General features: G+C 43.3%; 1 protein-coding gene across 1 annotated transcript in view; it reads right to left on the reverse strand.

Annotated features, from left to right (window-relative positions):
* Positions 1 to 23,613, reverse strand: part of RASSF1 (Ras association domain family member 1) — a 273,445-nt gene that overhangs the window by 129,783 nt on the left and 120,049 nt on the right. The window lies entirely within an intron of this gene.

Genomic DNA, 23,613 nt, shown 5'->3' on the forward strand with positions numbered 1-23,613 from the left:
CGCGTGGGGGGGGCGGTAAAGTCAAAGGCATAAACTCGCGTAGGTGCGCGAGGTAAACAGAAGCAGCGAAGATACGCTGTAAAGCTCAGCAATACAATACACAGAGCACAATTCAATAAACTTAAGTCACAATTAATGGTAATGACAGTAAAAGGTACTTATCTTGACTGCGAGCAGCAAGAAAAGAGGGCTGTTCGCAGTCACGATAGACCTTATACTATTACCTTGGTTGTGATTGGTCAGTATTTGTTTCTTTGTTTCCCATTGGCTGGTAGTTCTTTCACCAAGCCTTCTGGGAGTCGTAGTTTTATCTTGCTGCTATTGGAATAAAGCAAGAAAAGTAAGCATAATACTAGCCTCCGGTCTTGACATAAAATTCTGTTTTCCCGCCCTAAGTTTCGTCTACTCAAACATCTACTTCCTCATAGGAAGCTGGTGGTCTTCGATGACTCACCGGGCCCAATTCACAAAAGTAATCTGAGACAAAATCCTAACTTTACGACTTTCAGTATTCACGGAAGGCATTTAGGAGTACTAAAGTTAGGATTTTATCTCAGTCAATCTTACATTTTTGGTCTTAAGTTAAACTTAAGACAAACTTAAGTTTAAGTGAGAAAAATCCTAACTTTACGACTAGGATTTTGTCTCAGTTAAATTTAAGTTTGTCTTAAGTTTAACTTTAGACCAAAACTTAGGTTTAACTGAGACAAAATCCTAACCTTAGTACTCCTAAATGCCTTCTGTGAATACCACAAAAGTCGTAAAGTTAGGATTTTGTCTCGGACACGGATCCCACAAAGGAAACAACTCCTACATGGTCCTGCCCTGCTACGATTTCTTCCCTGCACTCTGGATCTATTTGGATAGCCTCTGTTCAATATGTTTTTGCTTTCATCTTAGCTATTTGTATTGTGTTTTGTACATTTCCTATCTTCAATACTTATTCATGACTTCTCGCACAAGAAAAGAGGCCTGCTATCAGTCGTTTAGGTACAATAGACTATTTCTTAATCCTGAATGGTGCGCTGTACTACTACTGTTCTTCTTTCCCACTGGCCAGTTGCTTTTGCGCCTCATGCAACATGTAGTTTTCAGGCTACTATTCAATAAAGCAAGTTAAGAGACAGCATAATACTTTACTTCGTGTCTTTAATGAAATGAAGACTATCCTTCATATATTACTGAGAAAATTTACATTTTCTTTCAGAATTCAATTGAGCACACTCAATGCACATTCATGTATTCATTCTTAGCTAATTATTGAACATAAATAACGAACCTAACCTTCCAAAGATGCAGGTGAAAGTCATGGGCAATATACATAGGAGTTATATCTTATTTAAGCAGTGTAGTCCCTCTAGTCTAGGGACAATTTGCGAATTTTTTTACAATTAGGGAAGGCAGTGGAGAATGCTATTCGCCTAGTTTAATTTTATATTCCTTATTATTGGAAACAGTTGTTTTGTTCTTTGGATTTCTTGGTACCCATGAGCGTTCTAGGCCCTTGGTACGTCCTTTCCCCTGCGCGGTGACGCACGCACGAGCGCCGTGCCGGGAAGAGCTCAGGTTCCCAGGGTCTCACAAGCACAGCGCGTCGCGTGCAAAAAGCACTTTCACCGCACCGGATGGCGGAGCTTTCCTGTCAACAGCTTTCCTGACGACAGCGGCTGTTGAGCTTTGGACACTCAACCTTACTTCATTTGAGGCATCGTTGTAAAGAACGATTACACTGTGAAATGACTGTTGTGAAATAAACATAAAGCTCGGTGGATCTTGTCGGATGTGTACTTTAATCTTGCATAAATGCATCAGTTATCTCCCCATGGTTTTATATTGTCGAATGAAACCGATACCCTTTATATAAGTGAAATGTTGATTATGAAAGGCATCTGTTTCATTCGACAATACAGAACCATGAAGAGATAACTGATGCATTTATGTCAAGATTAAAAAAGTACACAGGCAGCACTGTTTCTATGTCAGCAGTTTTCACACAGAAAACCTTACTAAAATCAAAGCAATCTTGAAGGCAAATTACCTGTGGCTAGAATCTGTGTGCTCACAAGGTGGTTTCCATTTCCTACATTCCGCCCAGCGGGTAGGGGCAAGTGTCACCCCTGTACCAAGAAGGGTCACTTTCTGCCAGTGTGTTGGAGCAGAGATGGGAAAAGATCAGACTCGCAGGTACCCCAGGACTCAGAAGGCAAGCCGCCCATTGACACAAATCAAAACACGCATCTCGTACTCACCAACATGTTAGAAAGGTGGGTGATCCCTTGTCGCACTTGCCTCTTGTAAATGCCACTGACGTATGCATATATGTATTTGGGTCACAGCAACCCTTCAAAAGTCTGGGCATCTTCTGCCCTTGTCTCAAACATGACAACCAGTCAATACAGACAGATGAGTATGCGGTAAGGCAGTCTATGGGGTGTTTGGCCATTTTTCGCTCAGCAGTTAAGTTGGGTCTCCTTAAGTTTCTGTGCTACATTGGACATAAGGTGATTGACAATGAGTGCAAACACCTTGATGAACTCTTTCCAAAGCTTTTTATTGGTTAAGGAAAAATCAAGGATTGACAGATTCAGATTCACATTGACACTGAAGTAAAGCCAGTCACTCAACACTACAGAGGTAACACTACATTCAGAATTCAAAAACAAGTGAAGGATGAACTAAAAAAGTTGATAGAAATGGAGGTCATTGGAAATGTACAAGGCTCCACACCATGGGTATTATCCATAGCTCCTTACCCTAAGAAGCAGGCATGAGGAAGCATCCGTCTGTGCGTTGACGTTCGCCAGTCGAATCAAGCTATTCAAATAGAAAAACAGCTCACTCCATGGATACATGACATGGTACATTAGCTGACTGGCACACCTGACTTCTCAAATTGTGACGTGAACAAAGGTTATCACCCGTTGGACCTGGCAAAGGGATCTCAATATATAACGTTTGCTACTCACTCTGGATTATATAGGTACTATATATGTACAAAAGGCTCCGTTTTTGTGTCTCATCTACTGCCAGGATCTTCCAAGAGGAAATGCATATGGTCATAAGGAGGACACAAATTGTCTAAGTTACACCAGTAACATGTTTGTGTTCAGGAAGATTGTAGACTGTCGAAGAGCACGATGGAGCCCTCATCAAGGTATGTCAGGCATTGCAAAACACCAATCTAATCCTCAACAAAGACAAGGGCACCCTCAGACCAAATCCTCCGAAGTTCTTTGGACACATACTTTCAGCAGATAGCCTGAGGCCTGATCCTCTGAAAAATTATTGCATGGCGGTGGCACTGTCCCAGACATCGTATCTGTCCTTAGATAATTTTTGGTTTTTGCAAAATTATTGCTCCAGATCCATACCTAATTTTGCTTCCATAAGAGCACCACTTGAACTTTACGAATAAGGACTCTGTTTTCACTTGGTCCTCCCAGTGCCAAGCAGCATTTCATGAGATACATAATCAAATTACACCAGCTGCCAATCTGCCCTATTATGACGCTTCTACCCCCACTGCACTGACTGTTCATGCCAACCCTGTGGGGCTTGGAGCCATCTTAGCACAACAAACTGTCAACCGTATATCACCAAGGCCCATAATAGTGTATACGAGTTGCAGTCTCACCAAGCTAGAAATGGCTTGTCCCAGGTGGAAAAAAGAGTGACTAGCAGTTGTGTGGGCCTGTGAGCATTTTCATCTTTTCTTGTATGGAAAATCCTTTACAGTTGTGACTGACCATCAAGCCATCATCACTATGTTTGGTAATTCCAAAGCCAAGATGCGCCCGCCGCATCGGAGGAGTGGACTGCATTTTCAAGATTACACATTCAAGATAATACACAGACTCGGAAAGGATAAGAAACCTGATGGTTTCATGTCTTGCTTTCCTGTGGAGGAATACCTGACATACATTGTCAGACAATCCTGTCTGTGTGCCCTCATTAAGCGTGATCTTTTACAGGCTTCTAAGCAGGAACCCATCCTGCGGGCAGTGACCGACCTCATCAAATTGCAGAGATGGAATTAGCTTGAAATGAGGTACAAAGTGCATCAAAAGAGTATCTGCAAAACATCAGAACCCTCAAAAATATGAGTTAACTTATCACTCATAAGGCCACTATTACGAGAAACCTGCTTAATCATCCCAAGAATGTTTCAAGGTCAAGTAATGGAACTTGAACACAAAGGATACAGAATAAAGAGTAAAGACAGCATGTCTGAACCACTTCTAATGTCCCAAATTACAACCAGGTGTGGAGAGAAGTGGCTGTTGACATTTTAGGTCCCCCGGCAACTTGTCATCATTACTTATACACTTTTTCAATTATCAAGGACACACACAAAACCTAAGAAACAGGACAGAATCCAAGTCACTTGATAGAATGATATTAATTAATGTATCTAGAGCACCAGAATATTTACAGGGTAAACCAACCAAAAAACACATTCATAGTGAAACAATTGGTGAAACAGTGATAATTTACACAAAGCACATCACATATAATGAATATGTACAATGGACAATACATAAACATAATCAACAAACAGGGTCCTATTAACAATGCATAAGCCACTTTAGGGTTCAATTTTCTTGCTGCATAAGTGGATTTGCATGAGACACATAGGACATGTAACGTCGACGTTTCGACCCAAAGAAAGTGTGCCAATTAGTACGCATCAAAGAGGGTCTTCATCAGGACAAGTGAGGTTGGGGACCTGTAAGCGCAAAGAGTTTGGTGTCAGGGCAGTGTGTGCGTAACATGTAAAGGGAATAATTAATTTCCCAAATACGGTCAATTAGCTCACCTGGGGAACCGACTTAATTATGAGGAAAAGGATTCCTGTTGTCTCTAATGCAGATGGCCAACATCAAATGTGAGAAAAATATTTAACTCCTGCAAGAAATTAAAGAGGAGGAGCTGTAGTAAGGACTCAACAGGCTGCGTGTGGAGATATTTAAAACATACCTGTTTGCAAGCAAGAAGCACGTACCTGTGAGGCGGTGATATATGATTTAGAAGGGAAAGTGGTGCTGTCTCTACAATCGCCACGTACTGTGAACATAAAGGATAGGGGCGTTGTTGAGAAATTGAACAAGGTAATCATCACATAACAAGATGCCTTTGTATGCATCAACTTAATATAGAGAAAAGTGTTACTAAAATATAAGGCAATCAAAGGCCCGTTGTCCTTAAATAAGATCTTGCCAACCGCAAGGCATATTAACCATCCAATGCACGGAGATATAAATTACTGGTTGTGCCGGGCGCGAAAGCGCGACATTAAACATATGTGGTATTGCCGCATATTAGTGTCACTACGTTCTAGTAGACCAAAAAACCATATGCGAGTGAAATCAATTTGATTAAGGGTATCGTGTATTGTTATCATAACGTTCAAGAGGACCAAATGCGAGTAAAATCAATTTGATTAAAGGTATTGCCGTGTATTGTTATCTTAAGGTTCAAATGCAAGTAGAGTGACATTAATAGCAAGTCTTGTTACGGCTACTAAGGTTCAAGCGGTGAACGTGACGGCGGGACGCCGACTTACTTCAAGTCCGTGAATGGACAACTTGTTCCGTCAAAGGCTCAGCTGCAACTGACAGCGAGCGAACGCCAGAGCTGACTATATGACGTAGTGGAGCAGCCGTGGACGTGCGGCAGCCGGAATGAATCAGCAAAAAAGGGGGGAAGACCTGGGATGGATTTTTGAGAGGGCTCGCACGGATTACTTAAGAACAGAGAGAATCTGTGTGTTTTAAAGGAATAACAGAGGTATTATACACGCGAACATGTTCGATACGATTGCGGTGAATGCGGATGTGCTTCCAAAAACCCGGCTTGCCAGATATAGGAATTTACATGTTTCAGTGTTCACAAACATTGGCAGATATAGGAATTTACATGTTTCAGTGTTCACAAACATTTCATATATTACGAGCTAGGTGTGCAGAATGAACATGAGGAGACTTACTTACAAATGAGCAAACTCTAAACTTCATTGTTGATCTGTTTGAAGATTCTCTAGTAGATGTATTACTGGGTATTCATCTAGTAATCTTGTCCTGAGTATGTTTCCCCCTTTGTTCAGCGTAAACATTTGTGCCTTATGCCAGCATTATTTACGTGAGATGTGGATTTGGCTTTAATTGTGATATTTATGTGTATAATATCTGTAACTTTAGTGTTCTGTAGGTTTTTTAAAAAAACATTTTTTTGGTTTTCCACCTTATTATACATATAGGGCTCAATATGCCGTATGCCATGATCATTGTTATGTTATGTTGGTTAATGCCATTCATAATGTCTGCACACCTAGCTCGTAATATATGAAATGTTTGTGAACACTGAAACATGTAAATTCCTATATCTGCCAATGTTTGTGAACACTGAAACATGTAAATTCCTATATCTGGCAAGCCGGGTTTTTGGAAGCACATCCGCATTCACCGCAATCGTATCGAACATGTTCGCGTGTATAATACCTCTGTTATTCCTTTAAAACACACAGATTCTCTCTGTTCTTAAGTAATCCGTGCGAGCCCTCTCAAAAATCCATCCCAGGTCTTCCCCCCTTTTTTGCTGATTCATTCCGGCTGCCGCACGTCCACGGCTGCTCCACTACGTCATATAGTCAGCTCTGGCGTTCGCTCGCTGTCAGTTGCAGCTGAGCCTTTGACGGAACAAGTTGTCCATTCACGGACTTGAAGTAAGTCGGCGTCCCGCCGTCACGTTCACCGCTTGAACCTTAGTAGCCGTAACAAGACTTGCTATTAATGTCACTCTACTTGCATTTGAACCTTAAGATAACAATACACGGCAATACCTTTAATCAAATTGATTTTACTCGCATTTGGTCCTCTTGAACGTTATGATAACAATACACGATACCCTTAATCAAATTGATTTCACTCGCATATGGTTTTTTGGTCTACTAGAACGTAGTGACACTAATATGCGGCAATACCACATATGTTTAATGTCGCGCTTTCGCGCCCGGCACAACCAGTAATTTATATCTCCGTGCATTGGATGGTTAATATGCCTTGCGGTTGGCAAGATCTTATTTAAGGACAACGGGCCTTTGATTGCCTTATATTTTAGTAACACTTTTCTCTATATTAAGTTGATGCATACAAAGGCATCTTGTTATGTGATGATTACCTTGTTCAATTTCTCAACAACGCCCCTATCCTTTATGTTCACAGTACGTGGCGATTGTAGAGACAGCACCACTTTCCCTTCTAAATCATATATCACCGCCTCACAGGTACGTGCTTCTTGCTTGCAAACAGGTATGTTTTAAATATCTCCACACGCAGCCTGTTGAGTCCTTACTACAGCTCCTCCTCTTTAATTTCTTGCAGGAGTTAAATATTTTTCTCACATTTGATGTTGGCCATCTGCATTAGAGACAACAGGAATCCTTTTCCTCATAATTAAGTCGGTTCCCCAGGTGAGCTAATTGACCGTATTTGGGAAATTAATTATTCCCTTTACATGTGACGCACACACTGCCCTGACACCAAACTCTTTGCGCTTACAGGTACCCAACCTCGCTTGTCCTGATGAAGACCCTCTTTGATGCGTACTAATTGGCACACTTTCTTTGGGTCGAAACGTCGACGTTACATGTCCTATGTGTCTCATGCAAATCCACTTATGCAGCAAGAAAATTGAACCCTAAAGTGGCTTATGCATTGTTAATAGGACCCTGTTTGTTGATTATGTTTATGTATTGTCCATTGTACATATTCGTTATATGTGATGTGCTTTGTGTAAATTATCACTGTTTCACCAATTGTTTCACTATGAATGTGTTTTTTGGTTGGTTTACCCTGTAAATATTCTGGTGCTCTAGATACATTAATTAATATCATTCTATCAAGTGACTTGGATTCTGTCCTGTTTCTTTGGTTTTGTGTGTGTCCTTGATAATTGAAAAAGTGTATTCAGCACATATTAAGTTATTTCGTTCATTCTCCGACAGAACCATTGTTCTTGCATACACTATTACGCCCAGGTTCTGAGGGTTACTGGGTTGCCCCATTATCGTTAATGATCATTACTTATAGCCATCAACGAAGACTCTAGATTTCCGGAGGTGATGGCAATACCAAGCACATCTTTTAAAGTGATCATTCCTGTAGCGAAACAGATATTTTCATCTTTTGGCATTCCTACCACTGTAAAAATGGATAAAGACCCTGCATTCTCTGGAAAAGAGTCCAAATACTTTGCAAGGAAACTGGTGTTCAAGCACCGTAAAATCAGATGTTTATGGCCTCGAGGAACTGGCTTAGTTGAGCGCTTCATGACTACCTTCAAGAAGGCTCTACAGTCGCAAAGATCACAAACCAACTTCTATCCAACGTACTCTGTCAGACACTTTGTGTCTATCATGTCACCTCACACAGCACCACCTCATTATCCTTGGCTGAACTAATGTTTTGGAGAAAGATCTGCGCAGCCATTCCTCACCCCATAGAAGGGCCAAAGTCTAGCATATCTCGCCATGCCCAACGGAAGGATGTGTATGCAAAAAACTAAATGCAACACTATACTGACAATCATAGCACAGCCAAGACTGCAAACCTACAGCGCGGACCGAGGGACAACGGCATTGGAGGACACCATACTGTGGCCACCGGAACTGTCGTGTTCATCACTGATATCCCCCCCCCTCCCTGTGGACAGTTCTATGGAATGAGCGTGCTGTGAATGCGGGCCTGTGAATCGCGGCAGTGGAACAGTGCGAGACGGATCTGTGCAGTAGTGTGGAAGAGGAGAGGAGGTGATACCGCCTGTTGCCTGCTTCCCTTCTGGGGGGGGGCATAGTGCCCGGACTGGAGGGGCTAGACGGCGTGGGAGGCAGAGCCAAGATGGGGAAGACGGATGCCCATCAGTCCCGACTGCCATTTGAAAGCAGGAAGCCCACGAAGCAGCACTCGCCGGAACGAGCTGGGGCGACGGACACACAACAGATGGATTCCCAGCCGCCATCGGGGGTAGACCTGAACTCAATTCTGCTAGAAATGCGGAAGGGATTTGCGACCATCGCGGATAAAGTGGACACGATAAGCACCCGCATGGATGCGATAGCCCGTACAATAGAGGGGCACGAAACGTGCCTTAAGGAGGCGGAACGCCGCATTTCAGACGCAGAGGACACCGCGACTCAAGTACAAAAAACGACGGCGCAACTGGATATGCTGTTTAAAGTTATAGCGGCTAAGAATGAGGACATTAAAGCGCGCAGTAGACGGAATAACATACGCGTTTTGGGTATACCAGAGAGTACAAATACGGGCAAGATGGAAGAATATATTTAGAAATTACTGGTGGCAGTGGTAGGGCCTGAACTCCTATCTCCTCATTTCATAGCGGAAAGGGCTCATCGGTCACTTGGTCCGCGGCCGCCCCCTGGAAATACACCCAGGCCCATAATTGCTTGTTTGCTGAACTATAGGGACAGGGATACGGCATTGAGGGTGGCCAGGGAGAAGAAACAGCTGACCTATGAGGGAGTGTCATTTACTATGTACCCAGACTTCATGTTGCATGTGCAGGAGGAACGCCGCAAGTTCATGGCTGTGAAGCAGAAGCTGAAGCAAGCTCAGATTGACTACGCCTTATTATACCCAGCTCGCCTGCGCATCACGCATCAAGGAGCCCAAACTTTTTTCACAAAGCCTCAACAGGTTGAAGAATTTCTGAAGCGACTCCAGAGGTCAAGACGGCACACGGAGACGCAGGAGGACTCCCCCTGATATCCCTTGTAGTCCATACATTTATTCATGCCGTTACTCGCAAATCGCCATTGCCAAGACATGACTCATGGAGGATGACTATAGCTCCGACCGAGGGTTAATTCAGCATGAGCATGTCATCACAGAGGAAGTGTGGAACTGGGATTATTTGAGTGAAGCCGTGTGCTCCGTAGGGAATGCCAAATAATTTTGAAACCGGACACCCTCGAACTCTGCCCAGGTACAAACAAGTTGCTTTGTCCCATTTGGACTGAGAAGAGGTTTTCGTGGGTCACCCAGATGCATCCCCCAATTGGGAGATCCCTCTTGTTGTTTTTTGTATGTTTTTTGTTTTCTTTAAATTGCTTCTTAAGTTCTCAGTGGGAAACCACAGGTTTTGAGAATATGATACAGGAGCAAAGGGGTGTAGGGGTGGGGGGTGGGTTCATTGTGGCTGACATGTTTGGGATGTTTCAGTGGGAGGGGGAGGGATGGAGGGGAGAACTTAATATTTGCGGTGAGGAAGTAATGCGATCACATGATGGTAACAATATCTATACAGATGTGGGTTTGCTACTGTGCGGGCGTACACGATGCGCAGGTCGGGTGGTGACGCAGGGGTGTGATGGCACAGGAGGATAGAGCCGTACTGAAGGTGCTGTCGTGGAATGTCAGGGGCCTGGGAGACCCGAGAAAGCGGAGGCAAATTCTAGCATATCTGGATCGGCAGCAGATACAAATGGCCTTGCTGCAGGAAACACATATCAGCCCAACAGCGACTAACACCTTCGCCAGTAAATGGGCAAGCTGTCGCTTATTTTCATCCTACTCCACATATGCTCGTGGCACTACCATCCTGTTTAAAAAACAAACTCCTTTCGAGATGGCGGGTGTGGAGGTGGATCCGCAGGGCCGGTTTGTCATCAATATTAACTGGGGGAAGTCGCATTTCTTCCCTCTCACGCCAGCAGTGCCTAGATTTCCGCTGGCCTTCCCACTGGACTGGTGTGATAGTGCCTTGCGATATCTTGGCATACAGATCACCAGGTATAAAGAAGAAACAATACGGGCAAATTATGGTACGGCTATCACACAACTCACAGCAAACATTACACGTTGGGTCTCGTTACCGCTCTCGTTGGCAGGGAAGGGCATCCCTCATAAAGATGATTATATTACCGAAATTGCTTTATCTATTTCTCAATATTCCATACCATCCTGGACAGCATTTCTTTCAGACGTTGCGCTCTGAATTGATCAGACTAGTATGGGGAGGGAAACAAGCAAGACTTAAATGGTCGACTTTAATATGACCGTACGATCAGGGGGGTTTTGATATTCCTGATTTTGAACTTTATTTTCTAAGTGCACAGGCACATTATGCATACTATTGGATACATCCCCCCAAATATATGCTGCAAATAGCTGTGGAGGACTGGCTGGCAGAGCCGGTGCCACTGAGTGGCTTGATACATGGATCTACGCGCTCACGCACGACGCCACCCACTACCATCACAGGCACGGTAGACGCGTGGAACAAGATAATGGCTTTGCTGGCTGTGCCTGTCCTTTACTCCCCTAGGCTACCGCTGACATATCATCCCAAGTTGTCATTGCTGCAGGAGAAGGGATTCTTGGAGCATTGCCAACGAGCAGAAGTTTCCACGTGGGGAGACTTGTTTAATGCTGGGAAGTTTCGCACACTAGAGCAGTTTTTACAGAATACGCAACATACACCATTGGATGCATTCCTTTCTGTACGTTTAAGGCAGGGAATGCGTTCAATCATTCCGGATTTACCGCGGGAACCCTTAAGTCTAGTGCCGCTTCATAACATGCTAGGCTCCAAAGATGGTAAAACATCTTGTATCAGCCCTATACACTGCCATACGAACCAACAGGGAAGGAGTTCACAGCTCGGCGCGAGTGCAGTGGGGGGAAGATATCGGGCGGGAAATCACGGACGAACAGTGGAAATATTGCTGTCTACAGAACGCACAGATCTCAGCGAGCTGTAGGCTGCGAGTGATACACTATAAATACCTGCATCGCCTTTACTATACACCACTGAAGAAATATAAATTTAAATTGGCTACAACTAATAGGTGTGAGAGATGTCACCATCCAGGAGCGGGGTTCCTACACTTGGCGTGGGAGTGCCCGAAAATACAAGAGTACTGGGCACAGGTCAGGTGTTAGTGGCACTAGAAAAGATGACTGGCAGAGAACTCAAGAGAGATCCTCTGATGGCACTTTTGGGGTACACGGCACAGATACCTAGCGCCCATAGGAAATTTCTTGCTATCTCACTGTTATTAGCCAAATGGAGAGTGGCATGTAGGTGGGGACAGGGCCGGGCCCCGAAATTCAAAGACAGGTTGACAGACTTAACATATTGCCAAGAACAGACCGCTATATATGCTGAGACGGTGCCAACCACCTCCAGGCCCAGAGATATATGGAAACCTCTCCAGGGGTACTTACTATTCCTTAGATCCGCAGATGGAGACTCTGCTCCAAATGTAACTGCCTAAATGCTGATAGGAGGTGTTTTGTTGGATATGTATTTGTTGATGATTTCATCCTCACTGGGGCCGTCGAGGTTGGACGCCGCATGCCCATTGAGCATTGTCGCCAGAGGCTCGGGTCACCGGCCCCTTGACTGCTTCCCGATTGGTGAATCCCTACCTGTATGCGCACAATGCTTCATCTCTATGTATCATGTATACCTTTTGATTGTACGGATTGGTTCAAAGATTGACTCTGCTGCATTCGTTTGCACATGTGATACCTACCTGTGTGGAACATGGGGACTGCACTGTGACTCACTGTATAATGTATCGCTATGTATTGTTATGTAATAAAGTTTTTAAAAAAACAAGTTATGTATGGGAACATTTACGAACAAAAAGCAATCTTTCTCAGAACGTCCTCTCACACCCAACTCCATATTTCCTTCAGGAAACCTCACAAACCCGTCTTTTCCCCACCCTTGCTCGCTGGGTTACATGGATTATGTGCCTGGCTGCCATTGACACCTCCATATTTGGAGCCTATTCTTCACGTGGAGCCACGGCTTCCAAGGCCTACTGGGCAGGTTCCCGGTTAGAGAACATTCTGAGATTGACCGACTGATCTAATGATGTTATTGTTTGCACCTTTTATTGTAAACCTGTTAATACTGCATCTTCTGTAGTAGTTAATATGCTTTGAACGAGCATAATATGAGCCTCTGGTCGTGCCATAAAATGTAGCTTTTCCTTGTAACTCATGAAGGAGAGTCTTAATTTTATTAAAGACACTGAGGCAAGTATTATCCATCCACAACACTGTGTTAATTCTGTTTTCCCGCCCTAAGTTTCGTCTACTCAAACATCTACTTCCTCATAGGAAGCTGGTGGTCTTCGATGACTCACCGGGCCCGATTCACAAAAGTAATCGGAGACAAAATCCTAACTTTACGACTTTCAGTATTCACGGAAGGCATTTAGGAGTACTAAAGTTAGGATTTTGTTTCAGTCAATCTTACATTTTTGGTCTTAAGTTAAACTTAAGACAAACTTAAGTTTAACTGAGAAAAAATCCTAACTTACGACTAGGATTTTGTCTCAGTTAAATTTAAGTTTGTCTTAAGTTTAACTTTAGACCAAAACTTAGGTTTAACTGAGACAAAATCCTAACCTTAGTACTCCTAAATGCCTTCCGTGAATACCACAAAAGTCGTAAAGTTAGGATTTTGTCTCGGACACGGATCCCACAAAGGAAACAACTCCTACCTGGTCCTGCCCTGCTACGATTTCTTCCCTGCACTCTGGATCTATTTGGATAGCCTCTGTTCAATATGTTTTTGCTTTCATCTTAGCTATTTGTATTGTGTTTTGTACATTTCCTATCTTCAATACTTATTCATGACTTCTCGCACAAGAAAAGAGGCCTGCTATCAGTCGTTTAGGTACAATAGACTATTTCTTAGTCCTGAATGGTGCGCTGTACTACTACTGTTCTTCTTTCCCACTGGCCAGTTGCTTTTGCGCCTCACACGACAGGTAGTTTTTAGGCTACTATTCAATAAAGCAAGTTAAGAGCCAGCATGATACTTCACTTCGTGTCTTTAATGAAATGAAGGCTATCCTTTAAATTACTGAGAAAATTTAAATTTTCTTTCAGAATTCAATTGAGCACACTCAATGCTCATTCATGTATTCATTCTTAGCTAATTATTGAACATAAATAACGAACCTAACCTTCCAAAGGTGCAGGTGATAGTCATGAGCAATATACATAGGAGTTATCTGGCACATGCATCAACGTAGGCTTTTGCGATTCCTTATTTGCGATTATTAAGGAATCGCAATTAAGGAATTGCAAAAGCCTATGCATGTAGGAATCGGTAAAGAAATAGCGATTCCTACACATTCCTTAATTGCGACTCGCAAATTGCGAGTCGCAATTAAGGAATGCCGTCCCATTAATTCCTATGGGCCTCTAGGCCCATAGGAATGAATTGGAGATTGCATGAGCAATTTGCGAGTACCAGTAGGTACTCGCAAATTGCTCATGCAATTTCAAGGGTGCAAGGGTGTCAAAATGACACCCTATTGCACCCCTGAAATTGATCTGTGCACATATGTTGCACACACACATGCCCTAAGGGCATGTGTGTGCGCAACATGAAACTTTGAAAAATGCACAAAAGTGCATTTTTCAAAGTTTTAGCAAATTACCATGAAGTCCAACTTCATGGTAACTTGCTCCCCTTATTAGCGAAATCGCATTTTTTTTTACTTTAATGCATTGCATTTAAGGAATCTCAATTTGGGATTCCTTAAATGCAATCGCAATTTAAGTAATCGCAATTTAGAGATTCCTTAAATTGCGATTTTTGCATTTGGGATGATGCATCCCAAATGCAAAAATACCGGTCGCAAAGAGGCAGATTCTGAGAATCTGCCCGTTTGCGACCGGTTTTTCCTTTGATGCATGTGCCTGTTAATCTTTTAAGCAATGTTGTCCCTCCAGGGGCAATTTGTGATTTTTTTTACAATTAAGGAAGGCGGTGGAGAATGCTATTCGCCTAGTTTAATTTTATATTCCTTATTATTGGAAACAGTTGTTTTGTTCATCTGGATTTCTTGGTACCCAGAGTAGGATCGTGAGCGTTCTAGGTGCCAGGGGCCGTGGCAGGTCCTTTCCCCTGCGCGGTGACGCACGCAGGAGCGCCGTGCCGGGAAGTGCTCATGTTCTCAGGGTCTCAGCGCGTCGCGTGCAAAAAGCACCTTCACTGCAACGGATGGCGGAGCTTTCCTGTCAACAGCTTTCCTGTCGACAGCGGCTGTTGAGCTTTGGACACTCAACCTTACTTCATTTGAGGCATCGTTGCAAAGAACGATTACACTGTGAAATGACTGTTGTGAAATAAAAATAGACCTCGGTGGATCTTGTCGGATGTGTACTTTAATCTTGCCATAAATGCATCAGTTATCTCCGCATGGTTTTATATTGTCGAATGAAACCGATACCCTTTACATAAGTGAAATGTTGATTATGAAAGGCATCTGTTTCATTCGACAATACAGAACCTTGAAGAGATAACTGATGCATTTATGTCAAGAAAGTACACAGGCAGCACTGTTTCTATGTCAGCAGTTTTCATACAGAAACCCTTACTAAAATCAAAACAATCTTGAAGGCAAATTCCCTGTGGCTAGAATCTGTGTGCTCACAAGGTGGTTTCCATTTCCTAGATTCCGCCCAGCGTGTAGCGGCACATGTCACCCCTGTCCCAAGAAGGGTCACTTTCTGTCAGTGTGTTGGATCAGAGATGGGAAAAGATCAGACTCACGGGTACCCCAGGACTCGGAAGACAAGCCGCCCATAGAGACAAATCAACACGCGCACCTCGTACTCAACAACATGTTAGAGAGGTGGGTGGTCCCTTGTCGCACTTGCCTCTTCTAAATGACACTGGTGTATGCATATATGTATTTGGGTCACAGCAACCCCTCAAAAGTCTGGGCATCTTCTGCCAATGTCTCAAACATGACAACCAGTCAATACAGACAGATGAGTATGCGGTAAGGCAGTCTATGGGTTGTTTGCCCAGTTATCACTCAGCAGTTAAGTTGGGTCTCCTTAAGTTTCTGTGCTACATTGGAGATAAGGTGATTGACAATGAGTGCAAACACCTTGATGAACTCTTTCCAAAGCTTTTTATTGGTTAAGGAAAAATCAAGGATTGACAGATTCAGATTCACATTGACACTGAAGTAAAGCCAGTCACTCAACACTACAGAGGTAACACTACATTCAGAATTCAAAAACAAGTGAAGGATGAACTAAAAAAGTTGATAGAAATGGAGGTCATTGGAAATGTACAAGGCTCCACACCATGGGTATTATCCATAGCTCCTTACCCTAAGAAGCAGGCATGAGGAAGCATCCGTCTGTGCGTTGACGTTCGCCAGTCGAATCAAGCTATTCAAATAGAAAAACAGCTCACTCCATGGATACATGACATGGTACATTAGCTGACTGGCACACCTGACTTCTCAAATTGTGACGTGAACAAAGGTTATCACCCGTTGGACCTGGCAAAGGGATCTCAATATATAACGTTTGCTACTCACTCTGGATTATATAGGTACTATATAGGTACAAAAGACTCCGTTTTTGTATCTCATCTACTGCCAGGATCTTCCAAGAGGAAATGCATATGGTCATAAGGAGGACACAAATTGTCTAAGTTACACCAGTAACATGTTTGTGTTCAGGAAGATTGTAGACTGTCGAGGAGCACAATGGAGCCCTCATCAAGGTATGTCAGGCGTTGCAAAACACCAATCTAATCCTCAACAAAGATAAGGGCACCCTCAGACCAAATCCTCCCTAGTTCTTTGGACACATATTTTCAGCAGATAGCCTGAGGCCTGATCCTCTGAAAAATTATTGCATGACGGTGACACCGTCCCAGACATCGTATCTGTCCTTAGTTAATTTTTGGTGCTTGCAAAAGTATTGCTCCAGATCCATACCTACGATCCATACCTAATTTTGCTTCCATAAGAGCACCACTTGAACTTTACGAAGAAGGACTCTGTTTTCACTTGGTCCTCCCAGTGCCAAGCATCATTTCATGATATACATAATCAAATTGCACCAGCTGCTAATCTGCCCTATTATGACACTTCTTCCCACACTGTACTAACTGTTCATGCCAACCCTGTGGGGCTTGGAGCTATCTTAGCACAACAAACTGTCAACCCTGAAGCACCAAGGCCCATAATTGTGTATACGAGTTGCAGTCTCACTAAGCTAGAAATGGCTTGTCCCAGGTGGAAAAAAGAGTGACTAGCAGTTGTGTGGGCCTGTGAGCATTTTCATCTTTTCTTGTATGGAAAATCCTTTACAGTTGTGACTGACCATCAAGCCATCATCACTATGTTTGGTAATTCCAAAGCCAAGATGCGCCCGCCGCATCGGAGGAGTGGACTGCATTTTCAAGATTACACATTCAAGATAATACACAGACTCGGAAAGGATAAGAAACCTGATGGTTTCATGTCTTGCTTTCCTGTGGAGGAATACCTGACATACATTGTCAGACAATCCTGTCTGTGTGCCCTCATAAAGCGTGATCTTTTACAGGCTTCTAAGCAGGAACCCATCCTGTGGGCAGTGACCGACCTCATCAAAGTGCAGAGATGGAATGAGCTTGAAAGGATGCTCAAAGTGCATCAAAAGAGTATCTGCAAAACCTCACAGCCCTAAAAAATATGAGTTAACTTGGCACTCATAAGGCCAATATTACGAGAAACCCGCTTAATCATGCCAAGAATGTTTCAAGGTCAAGTAATGGAACTTGCACACAAAGGATACAGAATAAAGAGTAAAGACAGCACGTCTGAACCACTTCTAATGTCCCAAATTACAACCAGGTGTGGAGAGAAGTGGCTGTTGACATTTTTGGTCCCCCGGCAACTGGTCATCATTACTTGTAGCCATCATCGAAGACTCTAGAGTTCCGGAGGTGATGGCAATACCAAGCACATCTTTTAAAGTGATCATTCCTGTAGCGAAACAGATATTGTCATCTTTTGGCATTCCTACCACTGTAAAAATGGATAAAGACCCTGCATTTTCTGGAAAAGAGTCCAATGACTTTGCAAGGAAACTGGGGTTCAAACACCGTAAAATCAGATGTTTATGGCCTCAAGGAAATGGCTTAGTTGAGCGCTTCATGGCCACCTTCAAGAAGGCTCTACAGTCGCAAAGATCACAAACCAACTCCTATCGGACGTACTCTGTCAGACACGTGTCTATTGTGTCACCTCACACAGCACCACCTCATTATCCTTGGCTGAACTAATGTTTTGGAGAAAGATCTGCGCAGCCATTCCTCACCCCATAGAAGGGCCAAAATCTAGCATATCTCGCCATGCCCAACGGAAGGATGAGGATGCAAAAAACAAAATGCAGCACTATGCTGTCAATCATAGCACAGCCAAGACTGCAAATCTACAGAAAGGTGATCTGGCAGCTGCCAAGTCTAAAGTTTACTGGGAGGATGATTCGAATTTAGACCCTTAACCCTATGTGAGCAGTCTATCACACATAACTCATCCTATTTCAAGATGCCACATGGGGAAGAATGTGAGTTGGTAATGACAGATGACTTTCAGGATGTTTCCCTCAACCCAGGGACTCTTGATGCTGATGGACCTGCTTTTGAACAAACTGTGTTTAATTTAATGCCTTCTCCAAGCGTTACTCCTCCAGTCATCCTCCTCCTCCGCATTTATGTCCCCATCTGTAGATAATGCCTCACATGAAGGTGGTCCGGGTATCACCCACATATCCTCTAGGGCTTACAAAGACAATATTTTTGATTTATAGAGACCATGCATGGTTATAAAATGTATTATATTCAATAATGTTTCAGTGCACATTTTGCTGTTCATGGAGTTATTGACAAAATAAAACATGGTCACATATGAAATACAAGATGGATTCTGGGCCTAGTGCATATAATCCAATAGACCCGATTCAGGCAGGAGACCCTCGCTTTTTCAAGCCCCAAATGACTTTAGTTAGGCTGTCTTTCACCTGAAATTACCTCTCCTTCAATAAAAGATTATTTTTGTAGAATGTCCCTCTTTCTTCTTCTAAAATGTAGGCATGTATGCTAGTGTAGCTAAGCTAAAAAAACAGGGTGGCATATTTACAAGGAAAATGGCAGAGTGCAGCGCTGCGGGAAATTTTGCAGCGCTGCACTCCACCATTTCCAAAATGTAGGGATGTGCCGTATTTACAATACGGTACACCCTTGTGTTTTCCCTAGCGCTAGTGCTAAAAATAACTGCCTAGCGCTTACATAGACACCCTTGATCCATAGGGCAAGGGTGCCTGCGTTGCAGGGAATGATTTTTTATGTGCAGGAAGCTGTCCCTTCCTGCAAATAAACAATCAATAATGGCAATTTGTTACTTCTATCTGTGCAGCACACCTAGAAGTATCAAATCATCATTATTTAATGATTGTTTATGTGCAGGAAGGGACACCTTTCTGCACATAAACAGACATCTTTCTGCACATAAACAATCATTCATGGCATTTTGCTCTTTCTTTGGGGCATATTTACAACGGCATTGCCCCACAAGATCATCACTTTTAATGACTTTCCTGTGGCGCAATGCCCTGCTCCATATTTACAAAGAGGCGTTAAGCAGGTAGCTGCATAAAAGGAGTGTGCAATGGGTGTTGCTTTTGGTATTCCACTGCAACACCAATTGCTTTTTGACGCTGCCCCTGATTTACAAGGACCTGTAAATTTGAGGCAGCTCCAAAAAACGAATGCCATGCACAAGCAGGAGTTAGAATGGCCAAACGAGGAGAAATACTTTTATTTCTCCATATTTTTGCTTTTTCTATGTGTGCTGCATATAGAAAGAGCAAAAGCCATTCCCTGCAGCGTAGGCTCCCTTACACTGTGGTGCAAGGGGAACTTCATTGGCGCTAGGCAGCTAATTTTAGCGCCAGCGCTAGGGAAAACACAGGTGTGCGCCATATATTTGTAAATACGTCACACGCATCCTTACGTTTTGGAAATATTAGAGCGCAGTGCTGCCAAATTTTGCACTATTCCCGCTTCAACATTCACTTGTAAATATTCCCCTATGAGGGGTAGGGATTCTAAGCACTCGTTGTAGACAATTTCAACCTTTTCTTTATAGTCATTAAGGTTCTTCTTTCCTTTGAACCGGGGACTTGGAAGGGTAACGTCAGTTTTGAGGGACGCTTACTCCATCTAGTGGCTGAAGGAAGACTGCAACACTTTAACACAGTTTGCCAGAGGGAAGAAACGAATTACTAACGAATGAATCTTTTCTTGACGTCATACGTATACACAGAAATCCACTCCCCCGTCCCCCCTACACTTGTTGAACAGAGGAACTAGTACGATGATAATTACAAAGGCATGGATAGCTTGATGTCACATGTAGCAAAAACCCACCTCTTCAAAGAATTCAATCTGAATTAAAACAGAGAAAACAACACAGCATCACAATACGAGACAATATGATTGCAAATATTAGTCACTAACTCAGCTCACAAGAAGGACAGACCAGAAAAACTAGAGAAAACTTTAGGAAACCAGCATATCACACGCCTCGAGGGGCAGCTACTGACAAATACTAAGCTCGACTAGGTTATAAAAATTTCCCACACAAACTAACCTACTTGCCAGGAATATTGACTACAGACACAAGTTCGACAGGCAGATGACATGTTATGTTATGTTATCCGGATTTGTAGAGCGCACAGCTGCCCCAGCAAAGGGGCGTCCCGGCGCTATAATGGACAAAAGAAACCGGACAACAAGCAGTATCAGGGAACACGGCCATAACAGCTCTTACAAGTCCAAAGGAAAGAGGAAGGTTTTGATGGCCTTCCTGAAGACTATCAGTTCATCAATGGCACGGATATGAACAGGAAGAGAGTTCCATAGCCTAGCAGCAAGTACTCTAAAAGAGCGGCCACCGGCTCTGGCCCTCTGAAAACGCAGAACTGTGACCAGGTGAAGCCCTGAAGATCTTAGAGACCGTGGAGGTACACACGGTAAAATAAAATGATCCAATATCTGGGGAGAAGAATGCTTCAAGATTTTAAACGAAAGACAAAGAGATTTGAACTGAATCCTCTGAACAACGGGGAGCCAATGACGTTTATGGATAGTTTTTTTGGCCGAACAAAATCTCGGCAAACCAACCAGAGCCCTGGCGGCAGCGTTTTGAACACGTTGGAGTCTGGAAAGTTCGGCCACATTGGCTCCCAGCAAAAGAGAACTCGCATAATCCAACCTAGACAAGATTGTGGCTTGTACAATAAGCTGTCTGTTTGGAGCATCAAAAAATTTGAGAATGGGTCTAAGTCTACGAAGAGTCCCAAAACACATGGCAGCGGTTTTCTTCGTGTGGGAGACAAAACTAAGTTTTGAATCCAGCCAAACCCCTAGATTTTTTACCTCGGTGTCAGGAAGAGGAGTTGGGCCAAGCTCAGACGGCCACCAATGATCACCCCAAAGATGACTCTGCCTGCCAACAATGAGAACCTCAGTTTTTTTGGCATTCAATTGTAGGCAGTTATCAGTCATCCACCGGGCCACTGAGCTAATTCCCTCACGAAACTTAGCAGCCTCAAGGTCGGATGCCCCACTTATTGCAACCGCCAGCTGCGTGTCGTCAGCGTAGGACACCATAGTCAGGTTTCAACGCTTGGCGACAGCAGACAGCGGCTGCACATAGAGATTGAAAAGTGTGGGGCTGAGAGCCGACCCCTGTGGAACGCCCTGTGCAATAGGATAGGGTTTAGATTGGAAAGGAGGAGTGACAACCCTAAAAGTACGACCAGATAGAAACGATCGAAACCATTCAAGAGCCATGTTGTCGACACCAGCCTCAACCAGACGATTTAATAAAATGGCGTGGGAGACGGTGTCGAACGCGGCGCTGAGATCCAAAAGCACCAAAGCCGCCGTTTGACCGGAGTCGACCAGAGTACGTAGATGATCGACCATTGAAAGCAGCGCAGTCTCAGTACTATGGCCAGATCGAAAGCCGTTCTGTGAAGGATCTAAAATGTTAGCAGAGTGGAGATGAGTGGAAAGGATAGCGTTGACGTGGGCCTCGGTCAACTTTGCCACCCACGGAAGAAGAGATATGGGACGGTAGTTCTCCAGCTTTAATGGATCCAGGGCAGGTTTTTTTAAAATACGCATCACCTGGGCCTGTTTCCAGCTGCCAGGAACAGAACCTGACGTCAGAGATAGATTGACGAGGTCACGTAGAGGAGGGAGACACAGTGACGCAGATGAACAGAAGAGGAACTCCACAGCCAATGTATCTGGGGAGAAATAAAAACCTTATGCATATTCCTCCTGCACTGTCCAGATTTCAGAATTGGGGGAGAAACAGACTTTCTCAAACTTTCAGAGGAAAGGTGATAAAGGTAAAATTGTGTGTCAAAGTCCAACAAGAGAAAAAAAATCAACATAGATAACTGCAATATATGGGGCATCTTTCACAGTAATAATAGCATAAAATGTACCTCAAACATCAACACATTTAGAAGGTACCTGAAAAAGGGTTTTCTTAATCAGAAGGATACTATTATTTCCTATATGCTATTGTCAATAGTTTAGTTAGGCTAAATCTGATTTTTTCAGTTAGTTCGAGAATATATAGAATGATTCTCATAATAAATCTAAAATGTTTATAGAACATATGCAAATTCCAACCTCAACCATGTCTACTCAGCCCATATATTATATGCAGGGCCGCAAAAATTATGCGGCAGGGGAGGACTAAATTATATGGCATGGTTGACTGAATTATATGGCAAGAAAAGGCAAATTATGTCATTGAATGAGGCACATTATAAGATAGTATTACTTCAGAATGTCATTGTTTACACATGTTAACACTGCCTGAGCTAATATTTCACCTCGTTAGTACCAATTTAGCATCCAAAAGCATTAAATGCACCGGAAAGGTGACCAGTCAACTTTTGCATAGGGCGTCCCACAGTTCAACACGTGTCATCATGATTTGAGCTTTTTTTTCACCGCTTGAGCTAGAAACTATTGTTTTTTGTGCTAAAATCTATGAATTATGCAACGGATGATGCACTATGTGGCAGATGTGCAAATCCATAATAATGTGGAAAACACTGCGGCTCTAGAGCCCCTGCTTTCTTTTTATATGTCCAGATAGCTCCACAACAATCAAGTTTTATCAAAAACAATGACAAAACAAACCAAGCATTGACAAAGTAAAAAGGTTGGCACCCAACATCAGACCTATTGACTTGGCCAGTGCTTGTTATGAAGCATAATACCCATTGTGCAACATTTGTACACTCCCATTGACCCTTGGAACACATATCATCACATATGCATGCAGACCATTAACTAAATATAACAAAATAGCATACCAACCTATGATATTTGAATATACTCACATGTAGAATTCAGACACTCACGCATGCACTTCAGTCGTGAAATGTTCCAAACAGCACACTCATACCTATGGAATGAATACACATCCTCAGTGCCAGACAGGCCACAAGCCTCAATGCATGTCCATGCAGAATAGAGACATTGGCACGTGCGTCACTCCCTGAATACAAGACTAAACCACTTGTGCACGCCAGTCAAGCACAATACAACACACAACCATTCAAGATCACCGTTTTATAAAAGAACTGTGCAGCACTCAGTTACTCATGACATGTGAGGTACTCCTAGAACACAGTCGCACCGTAAACCCTCATTCATGCACTATTCACGCTCACACAT

Source organism: Triturus cristatus, chromosome 9 (assembly GCF_964204655.1).
Source record: "Triturus cristatus chromosome 9, aTriCri1.1, whole genome shotgun sequence".
In the NCBI taxonomy this organism is placed as follows: domain Eukaryota; kingdom Metazoa; phylum Chordata; class Amphibia; order Caudata; family Salamandridae; genus Triturus; species Triturus cristatus.